Source organism: Mus musculus, chromosome 5, assembly GCF_000001635.26.
Source record: "Mus musculus strain C57BL/6J chromosome 5, GRCm38.p6 C57BL/6J".
Lineage (NCBI taxonomy): Eukaryota > Metazoa > Chordata > Mammalia > Rodentia > Muridae > Mus > Mus musculus.
The window spans coordinates 64,873,875-64,889,049 of NC_000071.6; the positions used below are offsets into that span (position 1 = coordinate 64,873,875).

General features: G+C 46.8%; 1 long non-coding RNA gene across 6 annotated transcripts, besides 1 other annotated feature; it reads left to right on the forward strand.

Annotated features, from left to right (window-relative positions):
• Positions 2,910 to 4,907: an enhancer, noted in NCBI's record as "VISTA enhancer mm1725". NCBI's record gives its function as "enhancer in: dorsal root ganglion[4/10] | trigeminal V (ganglion, cranial)[4/10] | cranial nerve[4/10]" and the evidence as "EXISTENCE:transgenic organism evidence [ECO:0001131][PMID:17130149]".
• Positions 5,671 to 14,392, forward strand: Gm31889. 6 transcript variants are annotated; one of them, XR_868453.2, is made up of 6 exons: positions 6,137 to 6,491; positions 7,146 to 7,206; positions 8,304 to 8,361; positions 12,204 to 12,246; positions 12,911 to 13,134; positions 13,954 to 14,392. It is a non-coding gene; the product is annotated as a predicted gene, 31889 (long non-coding RNA). The 6 variants fall into 6 exon arrangements; XR_001784867.1 differs by lacking the exons at positions 8,304 to 8,361; positions 12,204 to 12,246 and adding an exon at positions 5,671 to 5,719 and having other exon boundaries at positions 6,407 to 6,491; XR_001784866.1 differs by lacking the exons at positions 8,304 to 8,361; positions 12,204 to 12,246 and adding an exon at positions 5,725 to 5,797 and having other exon boundaries at positions 6,407 to 6,491.
• Positions 14,393 to 15,175: the final 783 nt, after the last annotated feature.

Below are 15,175 nucleotides of genomic sequence, written 5' to 3' on the forward strand. Positions count from 1 at the left end.
TGGTCTTTCGTCTACCGTGGAATCCCAAAAAGTAGGCTCCAATGCCAGTGAAGGGATGGATGTAGCAAGATGAGGAACATCAGGCATAGAGCAAAAGCTTCCTTCTTCATGTCCTTATATAGGCTTCCAGCAGAAGGTGTGGCCCAGATTAAAGGTGTGTCTTCCCACCTCAAGATCCAAATCAAAGATGCGCGTCTTCCTATCTCAAGATCTGGATCAAAAGGCATGTGTCTTCCTAACTCAGAGTTCTGGACTATACGTAGATTTGCCCACTTCAAACCAAGCAAAAATAGTGTCTCACAGGTGTACCCTCCATTTCTGTGTTGTAATTCCTTCCAGATGTGGTCAAGTTGACACCCAAGAGCAGCCTTCACAGTCATGCTGGGAGAAGCTTGGGAAACAGTAGTGCTAAGAGCAGTGTGGGTCCAGCCTAGAGTCTTCTGAGGGGTGGAATACAGCTGGTGTAGAGACTCTATTGCGGTGGTATTTTGGCAAAGAATGTGGCTGCTTTTTGCCCTTGTTCTAAAAATCTGCCTGAGGCTAAATTGATGAGTTTTGGATCAATGGCATTGGCTGAGGAGATTCCAAGACAGCCTATTATTGACTGAGTCCTGTGGTTATTAATAACCACTCTTATGCAGAGCTATAATGAAAAGGAGAAAACTGGATAAAGAGAAATACAAAATATCCAGTTTAAGAAGAAAAGGAGCTAACTCCAGTGCTCAAGGAGATAAAACGTTTAAAGTAAAACCTGATGTTAAATGGAATGAAGGGTGTGGTGACCTCAGGGTGAGACTCCATCCAGCTCAGCTTCCAACCTCTGAAAGGGAATTAAAGGAAAACCTAAGCAGCAATGGGAACCATTGCCCACAGAAAGCTGATGTACATGTACTTGAACTAAGGAGCAAAGCTCAAGACCCATCAAACCACAGAACTTGGCATCTTTAGCCATATGGTTCTAGGTGTAGAGTCAAGAATCAAGAAAGGGGCTGTGGAATCTCCCTGCATGGCCAAGAAAAGCAGTTGAACATGACTAAATAGACAGTGTAGGTTCAAACTTCAGGAGTGTGACCTTGAGTGGTTTATTTCAGGTCTATTTTAGCACAGCAAAAGTGGGGGAAACTGGTGATAATTAGCTCAGTCTTGTGTACTTAGGACTACATTGAAATTCTTTGTAGCGTACACTTGACATCTTTCATAAAGATGAGTTCTATAGATTGAGAGCATGTGACACCTTCCATAAAGATAGGTTCTTCGATTGACAGATTGACATGTTTACAATAAGGATCTGGGGGAAGATCCAGTGTCGTCTTGGCCACATAGATAGTGAAATAAGTCACCAGGCTATTAAATACATCTGTTCCCAGCCTTCTGAGTGGGTAACAGGCTATATAGCCTGTTCTTTGAAACCCTGTGTTTCAAAGACTTGTGAGGGACTTGTGAACACTGCCCCTATGGGACTGATGGCCACACTTCTCATATGAGGGGACTGTGGCTATGTGACAGGGGCCTGGTGCTGGGAGAAGGCAAGGCTCCTACCATCCCTTCAGGGTCCCTGGGGCTTCAAGTCTTAGCTCGACCTTACCAGGCTTCCTCATATGGTCCACCACCGCACAGTTGGGGGTCACTACAACATGAGAAACTGTATTAAAGGGTTGTAGCATTAGGAAGGTTGAGAACCAGTGCTCTAGAGTCAAAGACCCAAACAGTCTAGCAAATTAGAGTATCCGAAAGAAACATCTGAGCAAGACCACCCTCAAGAACAGTCCATCTGTTATTAAGTTCCATTCAACACACACAAATACAGATACACAAACTATACATATGGCACACATGAATAAACTATTTACATACATAAAGGCACACTCTTAGAGAAATATTTACGCACTCACCCCCACACACAAATACTCTCACAAAAGCACACCCTCCAGATTTCACTAACACAAATACACTTACACACAACACTCACCCAACATATTCTCACACAAACAAAATGCCACCCGCATACTCATACACTCACGTGTATATACACACATACAAACACACATTCTCACACATTCATAGTCACAAATGAACACGTTTACACACATTCACACACACGTACAAACACACACACACACACACATTCACCCAAGCATGCCCAAACACACTCTCCCATTTACTCTCACACACATGCAACACTTAACACAAATGCACACACAAGCACACCACACACTCACACACATGCCACACTGAAGTGTAGCAGGCCAGTTTATGCTTCCTTGCAGCCTGGTGACAGACTTCAGGGAGAGCAGCCGGAGAAGCCAGGACTTTTTTTTTTTTTTTTATAAGTTAGCTGCAGGAGTCAAACATTTGGCAATGATCTCACTATTGAGGCCCTTGTGGATTCTGCCCTCCCCCGCTTTGGTTCTCAGCACAGAAAAAAATAAAAAGCAAAACTGCCTCACGGTGGGGAGTGGAAAGTGAGGAGAGACTATGAAACTGGAAAGATCGCTGATTCCCATTTTTGGAAAACTCCATCACCTCTGAGGAGCAGGGACTTTGGCAGCTCCTGGGGTTCATAAAGAAAAGCCATGTCTCCTGACCACAAAATGAGAGAAAGGATGGGTTTTCCATGAGCACAAAAGCTAACAACAGCCCCATTCCGGAGATGCACTAAGAGCTAAGGTGCTTCCGGCGATGTGGGAAAGGAGCAAGCCAGGATCTAGATCACGGGATGGTCTTCAGGGAATTGATGCCAAGCTTGGAGGAGCAGGTCACTTATGTCTATGAAGATACCCGTGGAGAAGTGTGAGCTGTGACTTCCACACTGGCCTCCTGTCCGCAGCCACTGCTGCAGACCCTGGGGTACTGACCAGCCACATATGCTCTTCTGGTTTTCAGTGGTGCTTTTGAGAGAGACCAGTGCTGCTGGGAAACGTTCACACACCCCTACCTATGTGGCGGCCATGGGGTTGAGCCAGTTGAGAAGAGATGGGTGAGGGGTTGTTAGGGAAAGTTCCCAGGGTAAAATAAAGGAAGGGGCACAAGTCATTGTTTAATATTCTACAAGGTCAAATGCTGATGAGAACTTTGTAGCTGTGGAGTTAGACTTGGTGCAGATCCTGACCACATGAGCTTGGATTACTGTTAGTCACCTTAGTAGTTGCTCCACTCCTCTGTCTTTGACTTGCTTACAGTTCCCTTGACTTCTCAAGTATGACCTTTGGATCCTATTACTAGCAGACCACTAGCCTCATCGAAGCAAACGCTAAGAAAACCATCCGACAGCAGCGGAAACCTATTGCAGAGAAGTGCCAGGGTACTTGGTTGGTGCCTTGATTCAGGATGGTCTTTGTTCCGTAACTAGTAAAGTCTCACGTGACTCCTTCCACGGCAGGACGCTGTTTGGAGCAACAGCATCCATGTCTCTGCATCATGGTAACTCACGTTTGGTTCAAGAATGAACTCTTAAGCCACGTTTGCATCAGTTTTGCATGGACAGTCCTACACAGGGTAGCCACTAGGAGTTGCAAAGAGAGGTGTCACGTGTCAGGACCGACTTGTTAGAATTCACTGCTCAGCTGGGCTTGCCTGGGAGAAGAGCTCACTCATGCCGGCTTCACAGGAGTTCTGTTGACTCAGAAAGCACTGGTGGATACCGCTGGTCTAGTTTCACCAGCTCTTTGCAGAAAGGAGACACGGCCTGGGAAATTCAAGTGAATCATACGGGACCACTCAAATCTGCGTGGCACACCATGCCGGGCGCCAGAATGCTTGCTTCCCTTTGACACATGGAAGCAAACAGGGATGCTGAGAGAGAACAAGCAGGTGTCTCTTTTCTTAAGTCGCCCCCATTGTTAAAGAGGCTTTGTTCTCCCAGACTCTATTCCCTGAAATCCATTCCTTTCTTCCAGACTGAGAGATGCAAGGGGACTGAATAAATGATATAAGCTTTTAATTTGTTTTTAATTACCCTGGCTCACTAACCTTCCCCAAGGCCCGGCACAGAGGAGTAGTTGTGTTTTTCCACTTATTAGCCTCATTCTCTAGTCTGAAAAAAGAATTCTGCCATTTCTCAAAACCTCTCCCTTTCATTCTTCCAATTCCTTCTTTTGCAAAAAAAAAAAAAAAAAAAAAAGTAATGTGTGTAAAATGAGAGCCAAGTATATTGTGGTTTCAAACCCAAGTGTGTTTGAAGCAGGAGCCTGTGGGACTGCTTCGCCTCAGCCCCTGGGGCATTAGCCTCTGTGGCCTCAGTTAGTGAAAGGGGAGGGAGCTTGAATGGCTCTTTGATTAGGCCAGAGTCTGGGGGTGGAGGGTGGGGAAAGAACAGGCCTGTTATTTGACACTCTGTTGGGCTTGGCAGGGCTCAGTCCCTCTCAGGCCTCCCTGGAGTTTGCAGGCCCTGCTGAGGATGCCCCGACTTGGCAAGGGCTGAAATGCATGAAATTCCTGGCCACAGTACACCAGCAACCCCAAGGGCTTGGTGGATTCCATTCGCCTGCAGAATCCTCCTCTTCTGACTTTCCCCTCCCAATCTCATACTCACACCCGCAAAGCTCTGAGTTAACCGCGTGATTGCTAACTGATGGCTTGTTGATTTGGAAAGTATTTGTTATTGTTGTTTGAAAAGAAGAGAAAAGAAAATCAAACAATAGATAGACAACTCCCTGGAGGCATTTTGGAAGTGTGGAGGAGCTGGGCAAGCATCAGGGGGAATGTGACATCATTGTCTAGGGTCCTTACCAATTTACAGTGAGTTCTAATCCTGGCTCTACCATTTATGACCTTGAATAATTGACTTAACCTCTGTGCACTTCTGGAGTCTCCAGATGCCTTAGCCATAGATGGTCACAGTAATAACATCCCCACAGAGCAACTGTACAAAATACTGGCTGTCAGGTCTGCGGCTGAAGCTTATGTCAAGGCCAGCTGCTGTGCTACTACAGGATAATACCCTGAAAGATTTTAAGACTGACATTCAAACAGTGATGTTATACTTTCCACAAACAGTCATAAAAACTTCAAATCCAAAAAATTTTAAAAGACTACATTTATGTCTGTCGTCATAACGGAAAACAAGATGTCTAGGGATAAGCCTAAAAAGAGATGGACATAACATTTAAGAAGAAAATTATAATTTAAAAAAAGTTGTGTGTGTGAGGCTCAGGGTATGTGTGATTGTGTCCTCACGGGCGCGTCTGGAGAAGCTAGAGGTTGAAACGAGGTGTGTCTCAGGGTTACTATGGCTGGGGAGGAAAGGGTTTATTCAGCGTGTGCTTCTACATCATAGTTCATCATCAAAGGAAGTCAGGACAGGCACTTAAGCAGGGTGGGGACCTGGAGTCTGGAGCAGATGCAGAGTGCTGCTTACTGACTTGTCATCATGGCTTTCTCCGCCTGTTTTCTTATAGAACCCAGGACCAACAGCCCAGGGATGTTCCCACCCACAGTGGGCTGACCACCCCCCACCAATCACTAATTTAAAAAAAATGTCCTACAGGCTTGCCTGTTTACAGTCCAGTGCTCTAACGGCACTTTCTCAATTGAGGTTCTCTCCTCTCAGATGACTATAGCTTGTGTCAAGTTGACATAAAACTACCCAACACCAAGGGACAGGAAGAAAGACATTGATTATTTACAGAATGAATAAAAGGGCAAAGGCCGAGAAACAGGCAGGAAGCAGATAGGATCAAAGGGTCACTGAATCTAAAACCAAATAGTTCCTTTTTCTTTGGTGAGGATCAAACCAAGCTAGTCAAGTGACCACTGAGCTACATCTCCACCCTAGAAAATAATTCTATTCACTGCAGAAGTAGGGCCCAGGAAGGAAGGAAGGGAGGGAGGAAAGAAGGGAGGAAGGGAAGAGAAGGGAAGGGAAGGGAAGGGAAGGGAAGGGAAGGGAAGGGAAGGGAAGGGAAGGGAAGGGAAGGGAAGGGAGGAAAAGAAGGAAGGGAAGGAAGGAAGGAAGGAAGGAAGGAAGGAAGGAAGGAAGGAAGGAAGGGGAAGGGAAGGGAAGGGAAGGGAAGGGAAGGGAAGGGAAGGGAAGGGAAGGGAAGGGAAGGGAAGGGAAGGGAAGGGAAGGAGAGGGAGGGAGGGAGGGAGGGAGGGAGGGAGGAAGGAAGGAAGGAAGGAAGGAAGGAAGGAAGGAAGGAAGGAGAAAGAGAGGAAGGAAGAAAGGAGAAAGAGAAGAAGGATAGAAAGTTGGGAGCACCTCTATCCAGTAACATAGAGAGCACAGACTCATGCCCTCAGGAAGAAACAATGCCTCATAGAGAATGGCTGGGATTTGGTTGGTTGGCTGATTGGTTGATTGGTTGGTTGGTTGGTTGGTTGGCTGGCTTGAGTTCTTTTTCTTTCAGGACTGGATATCAAACCCAGTACTTCATACCCACTAACCAAGTTCCACTGTGCTACTGCCCAGGTCCCTCTAAGACAGACTTAATTCTAAGCAGAAACAACAACCGCCAAGATGAACAGCAGTTTCTTCTGACCCTGCTCTTTCTCAGGTGAACCTGGGGCTGGGTGGGGAAGGGAGACCCTGCAGAGGAGAGTACCAGGCACTGAACTGTCACAAACTCAGGCAGTGATGAGTGAGAGGCTGCCCAACTCTTGTTACTTAATGGAGCTGTCTTCCTGGGTCTAGGTGGGCTCTAACTCTGCTCTCCAGGTTCCCCGGAAGGGTCAGCTTAGCCACTAGGTGGCCATCTTCTAAACTATCATTCTTTATAATCAGCCAAGAGAACAAAAGAAAAAGGCTAGCCCCAGTTTAAGGAGCACAAAGGGCATAGTGACAAGAAAGCTAGTCGATACTTTCCAATTACCACAGCCTCTTTCAGCTCTAGCCAGATGTGCAACAGAGCTATGTTTGGGGAAAATTAGCCTCCTTGAAGTGCATAGGTCAATGGGAGAGAGAGAGAGAAAGAGAGAGAGACAGACAGACAGACAGACAGACAGACAGACAGATGGGCTGTGGATTCCACCTATAACAGCCTTTTCAAGGTAGAAGCATAAATCATGCCCTTTTATGAATTAGCACATCTATAACACGCATTGAGTATCCCTAATCCAGAGTGCTCAGAACCAGAAGTGCTTTTTATCTTTCAGATTTTCTTTCAGAGTTTGGAAATTTAAACACAGACTGTCCATGTTTATGCTTCCAGTGATGACAGGATCTAGGAAAGGGACCTCAGGCCAATCCCCCGGAGGATCATTGCAATTACAGTAAGTAACGTGGGAAGGCCCTAGTTCACAGTGGGCGGGCACTGGCACTCACTGTTCCTTTGTTTCTTCTTCATATGATGTGTGTGTACAAGATATGTGTGTACATGTGTGTGCACGTAGGATGTATGCCTGGTGTGTGTATGTTTGTGTATGTGTGCATATGATGTGTATGTATGACAAGTGTGTCCATGGTATGTATGTGTGCACGGTGCAAGATGTGTGTGTACATGATGTGTGTGAGTGATATGTGTGTACATGGTGTGTGCCTGTATGATGTGTGTAGGACAGATGTGTTCATGATATGTGTGTGAGCATGGCGTGTGTGTATGCATGATGTATTAAGAGCTATCTTACTAGCCCATCCTTTGTTTTTTGACTATTGGTGTAATGTCATCAGCTGCTTCAAGCTCATGCTGCCTTGATTCCCCCACCATGGTGGACCATATCTTGACTGTAGGGTAGAATAAACCCTTTCTCTCTTCAGTACATTATGTAATTCAGATGGCAGAAATGTGTGTGTATGCATTATGTGTATGTGTGTGCATTATGCGTGTGTGCAATGTGTGTGTGTGGCATGTGGTGTGCTGTGATGTACATGTGTAGCTGAGAGGACAACACTGTGGAGTTGGTTCTCTCCTTCCACACTTTAGTGTGGCTTGGGGCATTGGATTCAGGTCTCCAGGTTTGCCTGCCAGTGTCAGTACTCAGTAAGCCGTCCCGCTAGCCTGCCAGTGTCTGTACCCAGTAAGCTGTCCCGCTTGCCTGCCAGTGTCCGTACCCAGTAAGCTGTCCCGCTTGCCTGCCAGTGTCCGTACCCAGTAAGCTGTCCCGCTTGCCTGCCAGTGTCCGTACCCAGTAAGCTGTCCCGCTTGCCTGCCAGTGTCCGTACCCAGTAAGCTGTCCCGCTTGCCTGCCAGTGTCCGTACCCAGTAAGCTGTCCCGCTTGCCTGCCAGTGTCCGTACCCAGTAAGCTGTCCCGCTTGCCTGCCAGTGTCCGTACCCAGTAAGCTGTCCCGCTTGCCTGCCAGTGTCAATACCCAGTAAGCTGCCCCACTGGCCCGTTCTTTGCCTTTTGGCTGTTGACGCAATGTGACCAGCTGCTAAAGGTCCTGCTGTCTCGACTGCCCACCATGATGGCCTTCTCTCGACTGTAGGGTAAGATTAAACCCTTCCTCTCCTACATTGTTTGTGTCACAGCAACAGGAAGTGGAACTGAGTTTCAAATGCATCCTATACTCATGGCCTTAAGGGAACTTTATCCAGTATTTTATTTGTTATTATTGCTTTTGTTATTATTTGTGGTATTTGGGGGGGGGTCAAACTTACAGCCATCCAAATGGTGGCCAAGCACTCTACCCCTATTTATATTTTTGGCATGCTGTCAGGAGCAGACTTCTCCATTTTGGACATTACATTGATGTTCAGGGTGTCAGATTTTGTCAGATGTGGTGTCTCACATCTGTAACCCTGCTATACAGGAGGTTGAGGCAAGACAGGATAGCCTGGGCTACAGAGTAAGAGTTCATTTTAGGAAAAAAAAATAATTCTGGAGCATTTCAGACTTCAGGTTTTCAAATGATAGATGCTCAGCCTGATATAGATAAAGGCTATTGTCAGGTGAGCTCCTGCAGATTAGAGTTAAAAGACCACCTGCTTCATCCTACTTGTCTATTTGTTGGGACAGAGTCTCACTGTGTAGCCCTGGCTGGCCTCAAACTCACAGAGATCCTCCAGCCTGTTTCTTGCTGTTTTGGTTTTGAAGAAAGGGTCTTTCTATGTAGATCGTGACCATCCTTCTGCCCCAGCTTCCCAAGTGATGGGACTACAGGTGAGTACCACCGTGCTGGGCTGACTCGCTGAACTGTGAAGGCCAAATAGGTAAATCCACCAGCAGTTTAGACAGCACACGATACATAGCTGGTGCCCAGTAAAAGCCAGCTCTAATAATGAAGCAGTCCTTGGCTGGAGAGATGGCTCAGCGGTTAATAGCATTGACTGCTCTTCCACAGGTCCTGAGTTCAAATCCCAGTAACCACATGGTGGCTCACAACCACCAATAATGAAAACTAATGCCCCTTTCTGGCGTTTCTACAGCATTCACACACACACAAAATAAATAAATAAATATTTAAAAAATGAAAGCAGTCCTCACCCTTAAAGAGGGATCACTGTCTAGATAATCTCTGTTTGTTTTGTTTTGTTTTCTGGTTTTTTCAAAACAGGGTTTCTCTTAGTAGCCCTGGCTGTCCTGGAACTCATTCAGTAGACCCAGTGATCTTTTAACCCTCTAGGATAATTTAGTTTTAGAAACATGAAGGTGTAAGTGGGACGAAATTCCTGAATGTGTGCTACCACTTCTGATGAAGAAAACCCCTAGATCCACCGGCAGCTCTTCTGAATTAGGGGAGAGGGCACCGTTGGGAGAAGAACTGTGTATTTTCAATGGACACTGTGTGGAAAGAGACCGCAATGGCAGACCTCTGACTACTGCTCATTTTTTTCCTTTTGACCTTTACTGAGTTGTTCTGGTAGCTCATCCTCTTCAACGAACAAGTGTAACTACTGATGTGACCACAAGATGGCACTGTAATCCAAAATTTCACAGAGGAAACCCCCCCCCCCCCCCCCCGAAAAAAAACCCTAGGTTCTTTTAAAGCTTTCTTTCCCCCAGGGTTCCTGGAACTGTTGTGTACTGGCAAGTAGAGCAATCTTGCTGAAAGGAAAGCTCTGGTTCTGTAGGTCTGGGTTGAGCCTGAAATGCTGTGTTTCTAACAGGCTCTCAGATTAGCATCTTTTATTAACTCCATCCCTGGTTCTAGGCCAGTTTAGTTTTAATTTCTCTACTGTTACACCTGATCGGAAAGGAGGGAAAACTAAATTGATGGGGAAAGGACTATGCTCTCTGTCTTTAAGAGGCAATGGGGGGGGGGGGGGAGGAGGAGGAAGAGGGAGAGATAAGGAAACCTGGGCGGTCCAATCCCCAAGACCTGTTGCAGCACACACTGCGCCCCACTGCCACCCCAGCACTGACCAGCTGAGCAGGTGCTCTGGTCAGGGTGAGCTGTGCAGAGCGCAGGGTCCTTCTTAGACCTTTCTGGCACAAAGGATTTATTTGAGAATTCAGTACAGGGTTTACAGTAAACAATGCCAGGTTTTTCAGCTAGCACTCCTAAATTCTCCTGTCAAAAGCTAAGCTAGAGATGCCAGCAGAGTCCATACTGGAAAGAGCTAGCCACAGACCGTATGACTGAATGTTAGAGCAGGAAGAGCCGCTTTGCTGATGGCATTATTCTTACATGCACAATCGTTCTATTTTAATACATGAACTTCTGCTTTCCCAAGTGAGAAGGGCTCTCAGGGAATAGCACGTGAAGTGAAACCACTTCTTGTCCACTAGGGCCCTTTGACTCCAGGCAGGCCCTTGCTTCTTGGCAGACACAGGAGTGTGTAGGAGGGAGAGGAGGTTGTTATCAATGGTTCCTGCTATTCTTCTCTGGCAGACTCTGACTTTCTATTTTCTAGATTTGGTTTTTCTCTCCCACCCCCTCCCTCTCCCTCCCCTTCCCCTTCTCCTCCCCCTCTCCCCCTCCCCTCCCCCTTCCTGCCTCTCCCCCTCCCCCTCTCACTCCCCCCCTCCCCCTTCCTTCTCTCCCCCCTCCCCCTCCCCTTCCCCTCCCCCTCCCTCAACTTCCTGTGTAGCTGAGGATGCCCCTGAACTTCTGATACTCCTGACTCTCCTCTCCTAAGTCCTGGAATTATAGTCGTGTGCCACCGTGCTTGGTCGTGTGCTGCTGGCGATAAAACACAGCCCTTCTCAAATCCTAGACAGTCTAGCCCCTGGGTTCCATGCCCAGCTCCCATATCATTTCTTCCCATTTTGTTTCCTTAACATAGTTTAAAACAAAGTTATATGAATAGCTGGCTCTTGGCTATTTATCGGTCTAGTTTAACCTTCGTCCGGCTCCTTACTCAAAAGGCCACGGCTCCTACTTCTTGGAGGCCTAGAGTAAATTAACACTGGGGGTAATGTTCTCCTCTGTCTTCTCCCCCCCCCCCAATTTGCATAAAGCCTACAGCAGACAGTTCTCGCTGTGCACACACGGGGAAGTAAAACCTGGGCTTTTATCTGGGTGTTCTTGACTTCTCTCTAACTGTATGCATGAGCTGACACGTGAAGGGGTGGGGGTGGGAAAGTGGTTTCAGGGTTGGTCAGACTGGGTAAAAGCAGGGCATCTGGAGCTAAGGATATGGTATGCCCTCCCTGTTCTCCCTGGACGGTGAGGAGAGCTCTGTACACGAGCATCTCGCGGCAGACCGGCCCCAGCACACCCATGTGCAGTATTCACAAGTTTTTGTTTTGTTATTCAACATATTATAGGATTCCCATCAAAATATGATGGCTGAATTTTATTGCATGAAAATTGCAGACAATATAATCATTAATTATAAATTCAACATTAGGGCTGGTGAGATGGCTCAGCGGTTAAGAGCACTGACTGCTCTTCCAGAGGTCATGAGTTCAAATCCCAGCAACCAACCACATGATGGCTCACAACCATTCGTAATGAGAAACAAATTTTAAAAAACTCTATGGGCTGGAGAGCGCGGGCCCAGAGAGAGCAGGGCCAGAGAAAGAGGGAGAGGGAAGAAGAAATAAAATAAAATAAAATAAAATAAAAATAAATAAATATAATAAAAAAATAAATTCAACATCAGATTACGGGGTAAAGACATGCCATACCTTTTTAAAGTTTAGAGAGTTCTCAGCCACAGCTAATACCTCCACGGAGAGAATAGAACTTCATGAGCTTGAACCCACAGTGACACTAAATCAAGAATGACATTTCATCCCCTTTCAAGTTTCAGTGAAAGCTATTCAAGGAATTGAATAAAATTCCTTGGTAAAAGAGCTTGCCAGTCCCAAGATCAACTGGTCCCAACTGGCAGAGTAATTATTGTATTTTTATGTTTAAAATCACATTTATTTATTTATGTAGAGAACAGAAGATAACCTATAGGAGCCGGGTCTCTTTCTACCAGGTGGGTCCTGGGATCAAACTCAGGTGGTTAGGCTTGGTGGCAGTCACCTCCACTCACTGAGACAATTCATTGGCCCACAAGTTGTTTCACACTGAATGCTACTGGGTCACTGCCAGTGCCTTGTCTAAAACGAGTCACATAGCCATTGGGGCAGTGGGAGGGGGAGGGGAGGACTAATGATGTCAAGCTGCATAAACCAAATATTCTCCTCTTGGGGCTGCCCCTGTGTGCATGTCCCCTGGGGAAAGTACAGGGCCGTGTGTGTGTGTGTGTGTGTGTGTGTGTGTGTGTGTGTGTGTGTGTGTTATATAGTTTCCCACGTGTAGAAGCAGTTTGATTTAAAAACATGCTTTAATCTGAGTGAACCCCCATCAGGGGCTCCCCTAGGAATCCCATGATATACAAATGAAGAAGAAGAAAGAACAGTTACTTGTGTGGGCCTTGGTCTATAAAATGGTTGCCGTGCCAGGGCAAGGGCCTGACCTGGCTCCCCAGCGTCTGTGGAAAAGCCAGGTGCATAGGTGCATTGCTGGTCTACAAAGTGAGTTCCAGGGCAGTGAGGGCTACACAGAGAAACCGTCTCGAAAAACCAAAAAATCAAGATATTATATATATATATATATATATATATATATATATATATATATATCCTTCTTGTTCTCAGCTTCAGGTGATCCCACACCACATCAGCCAGCAAGAACGGCCTATTGTCAGGCTGCCAACCTTTAATGGAGATTGGACATCAACCTCTGAGAAGACCCCTGGAGGAGTGCAGAAGCTACAGCGGGGAGCTGGTTAACCCTGAAAGCCTTTAAGGGAAGAAGGGAGGAAGATGAAGATACATATGGGTCTGTGTTGGGGTCAAGAGCCCCCTGCTTGAAGAACATAGTGAGTCCTGATAGTACCATGTTCCAGGGAATTCAGGTGGTCCTGTGGCAGAGGTTTTGCTGGCTGGTACAGCAGTGAGAACGGGGTGGGGGGTGTTAGATTGGGGAGTCATGTGGTGTTTTGTATAATCAGCAGACTCTAAAATAGTTAGTTCTAGGGCAAACCCCTGAAATCAGGCATACCCCAGGAGGAAGTTGTGGGATGTGTGTAGGTTGAAGACTTGGGGTAGAACAGGGGAATAACGGGGCAGTCAAGGCATAACTCATAAAGTGTCAGCAAAAGTGTACTTCCTGAAGGGGAAGAATGTCCCATGGGTAGATTCTGCATCCTTTGAGTATCACAAAGGCGCACCCCACAGTGGGGCAGCCTCAGCAACAGAGGCTCTACTGGAGTTCCAGAAAGCAGAGAGTCAGCAATGCCCATTGACGAATGGTTTCCTTCAGAGACTACTTGTGGGGCAGCTGTTATGCGAGATCCTGTTTCTGACTCAGCTGGATGACACCCATGAGGGAATCCAAAGATGTCCCTCTGAAACTGTTTGGATTCTAGCAGCTGACGCCAGGGAGCGGGGTGGGATAAACAGAAGATCCACAGCGGAATTTGTCGGATGGCAAAAGCTGTGGGGAGACAGAAGTCCGGTAGGTGAGCGAGCCATCCCCAGCTAGCTCAGCTGGGGTGTCTCCACGGGGAATGTAGCTGGAGATCACGGGTCATGATGAGCTGTTTCGGGAATATGAGAATGGGTTTAGTGCCCTGATATTAATGATATCGTGATATAAATGATACTATTTCCATTCATACACTTTACTTAATTTTTAGAACCTACACTCATTCACTGTTAGATCCGAGGCAGCTGGAGCATCAAGGCACCCTCTGAAGATGGCGCCTCTGGTTGGAGGACTCAAGGCTGCAGTTGAACTGCGCAGGTTGAGAGCGCTTGCTCCATTCCCCTGACTCAGACCTTGGTGACCCCGTCTTGGGCCGTTTCTTTGTCACCAGACAACTGGAGTCCATTATCCTCCAGTAGCATCACATAGCCTTGTGATGGGGGTGGGGTGCACCTCAGCAGTTAGCTGTTAAATTTGTGGTCCAGGCAGATGTGGTGGTAAATGGCTTTGATTTCAGCACTTGGGCGGCAGTGGCAGCCAGATCTTCGTGAGTTCAAGGCTAGTGTGTTCCACATAGCGAGCACTAAGTGAGTCAGAGCAGCATAGTGAGAGCCTGTCTCCATGACAACGAAATAAAGAAATGGAACTGATATTCAAGTGTAAGTGACATCCAAACCCTTGGTAGCCTGAGTAGGGGACTTCAAGATGCACCGTTAGAGCGGGAGTCCCTCAAGCAGCCCAAGGGGAATTGATGCTGCAGGTCAAGGGGCACAGCAGAGCAGATGGAAACAACTCTGAGAGCACAGAAGTAGCCCAGCAGGGTACCAGTGATTTCCCAGCAAATCACCAAGAGGATCCTGGATGCCTTTCATCCTCTATCCTTCACATGACAACATGTTCTGGATGATGGACCACCCTTTGGTTGATCTGAATGTCAGACTCCATAGCATGTAACTGATAGAATGAGAGTGTGTTTTGGGCAGTGGGTATCAGACAATGAATACAGGATACTTTGACAGTGGGAGGCTCTCTATAGAGAGTCCAAATTGCAAATGAGTGGTTATAGGCAGGATATTCCAAGGGACCGACGCAGGGCTCTCACCTTTAAAATGGCCATGCAAGGCTGGACAGAATAGGAATCGAATAGAAGAGGTGAGGGTCTGGGAGGAGAAGCCTTAGCACAGGTGCTTAAGGCCAAAATTTAAAGCCTCCCTTTCTTCATTTGAAATGGAAAATTATACCTGATAATCTGATTTCTCACTCGTTCTCAATGCCCTGTCTGCTCCTTTTTTTTTGGGTGTTCCACTGTGGTAGAGTAAAGGAAGCTCAGGCAACATCTGCCATAGGTTAGAGCCACTCCCGCTCAGCATCTGCTTGGATTATATCACAGCTGGAGTCCTTACCACATTTTTGATGAGTGAGAGGCGAGTGGA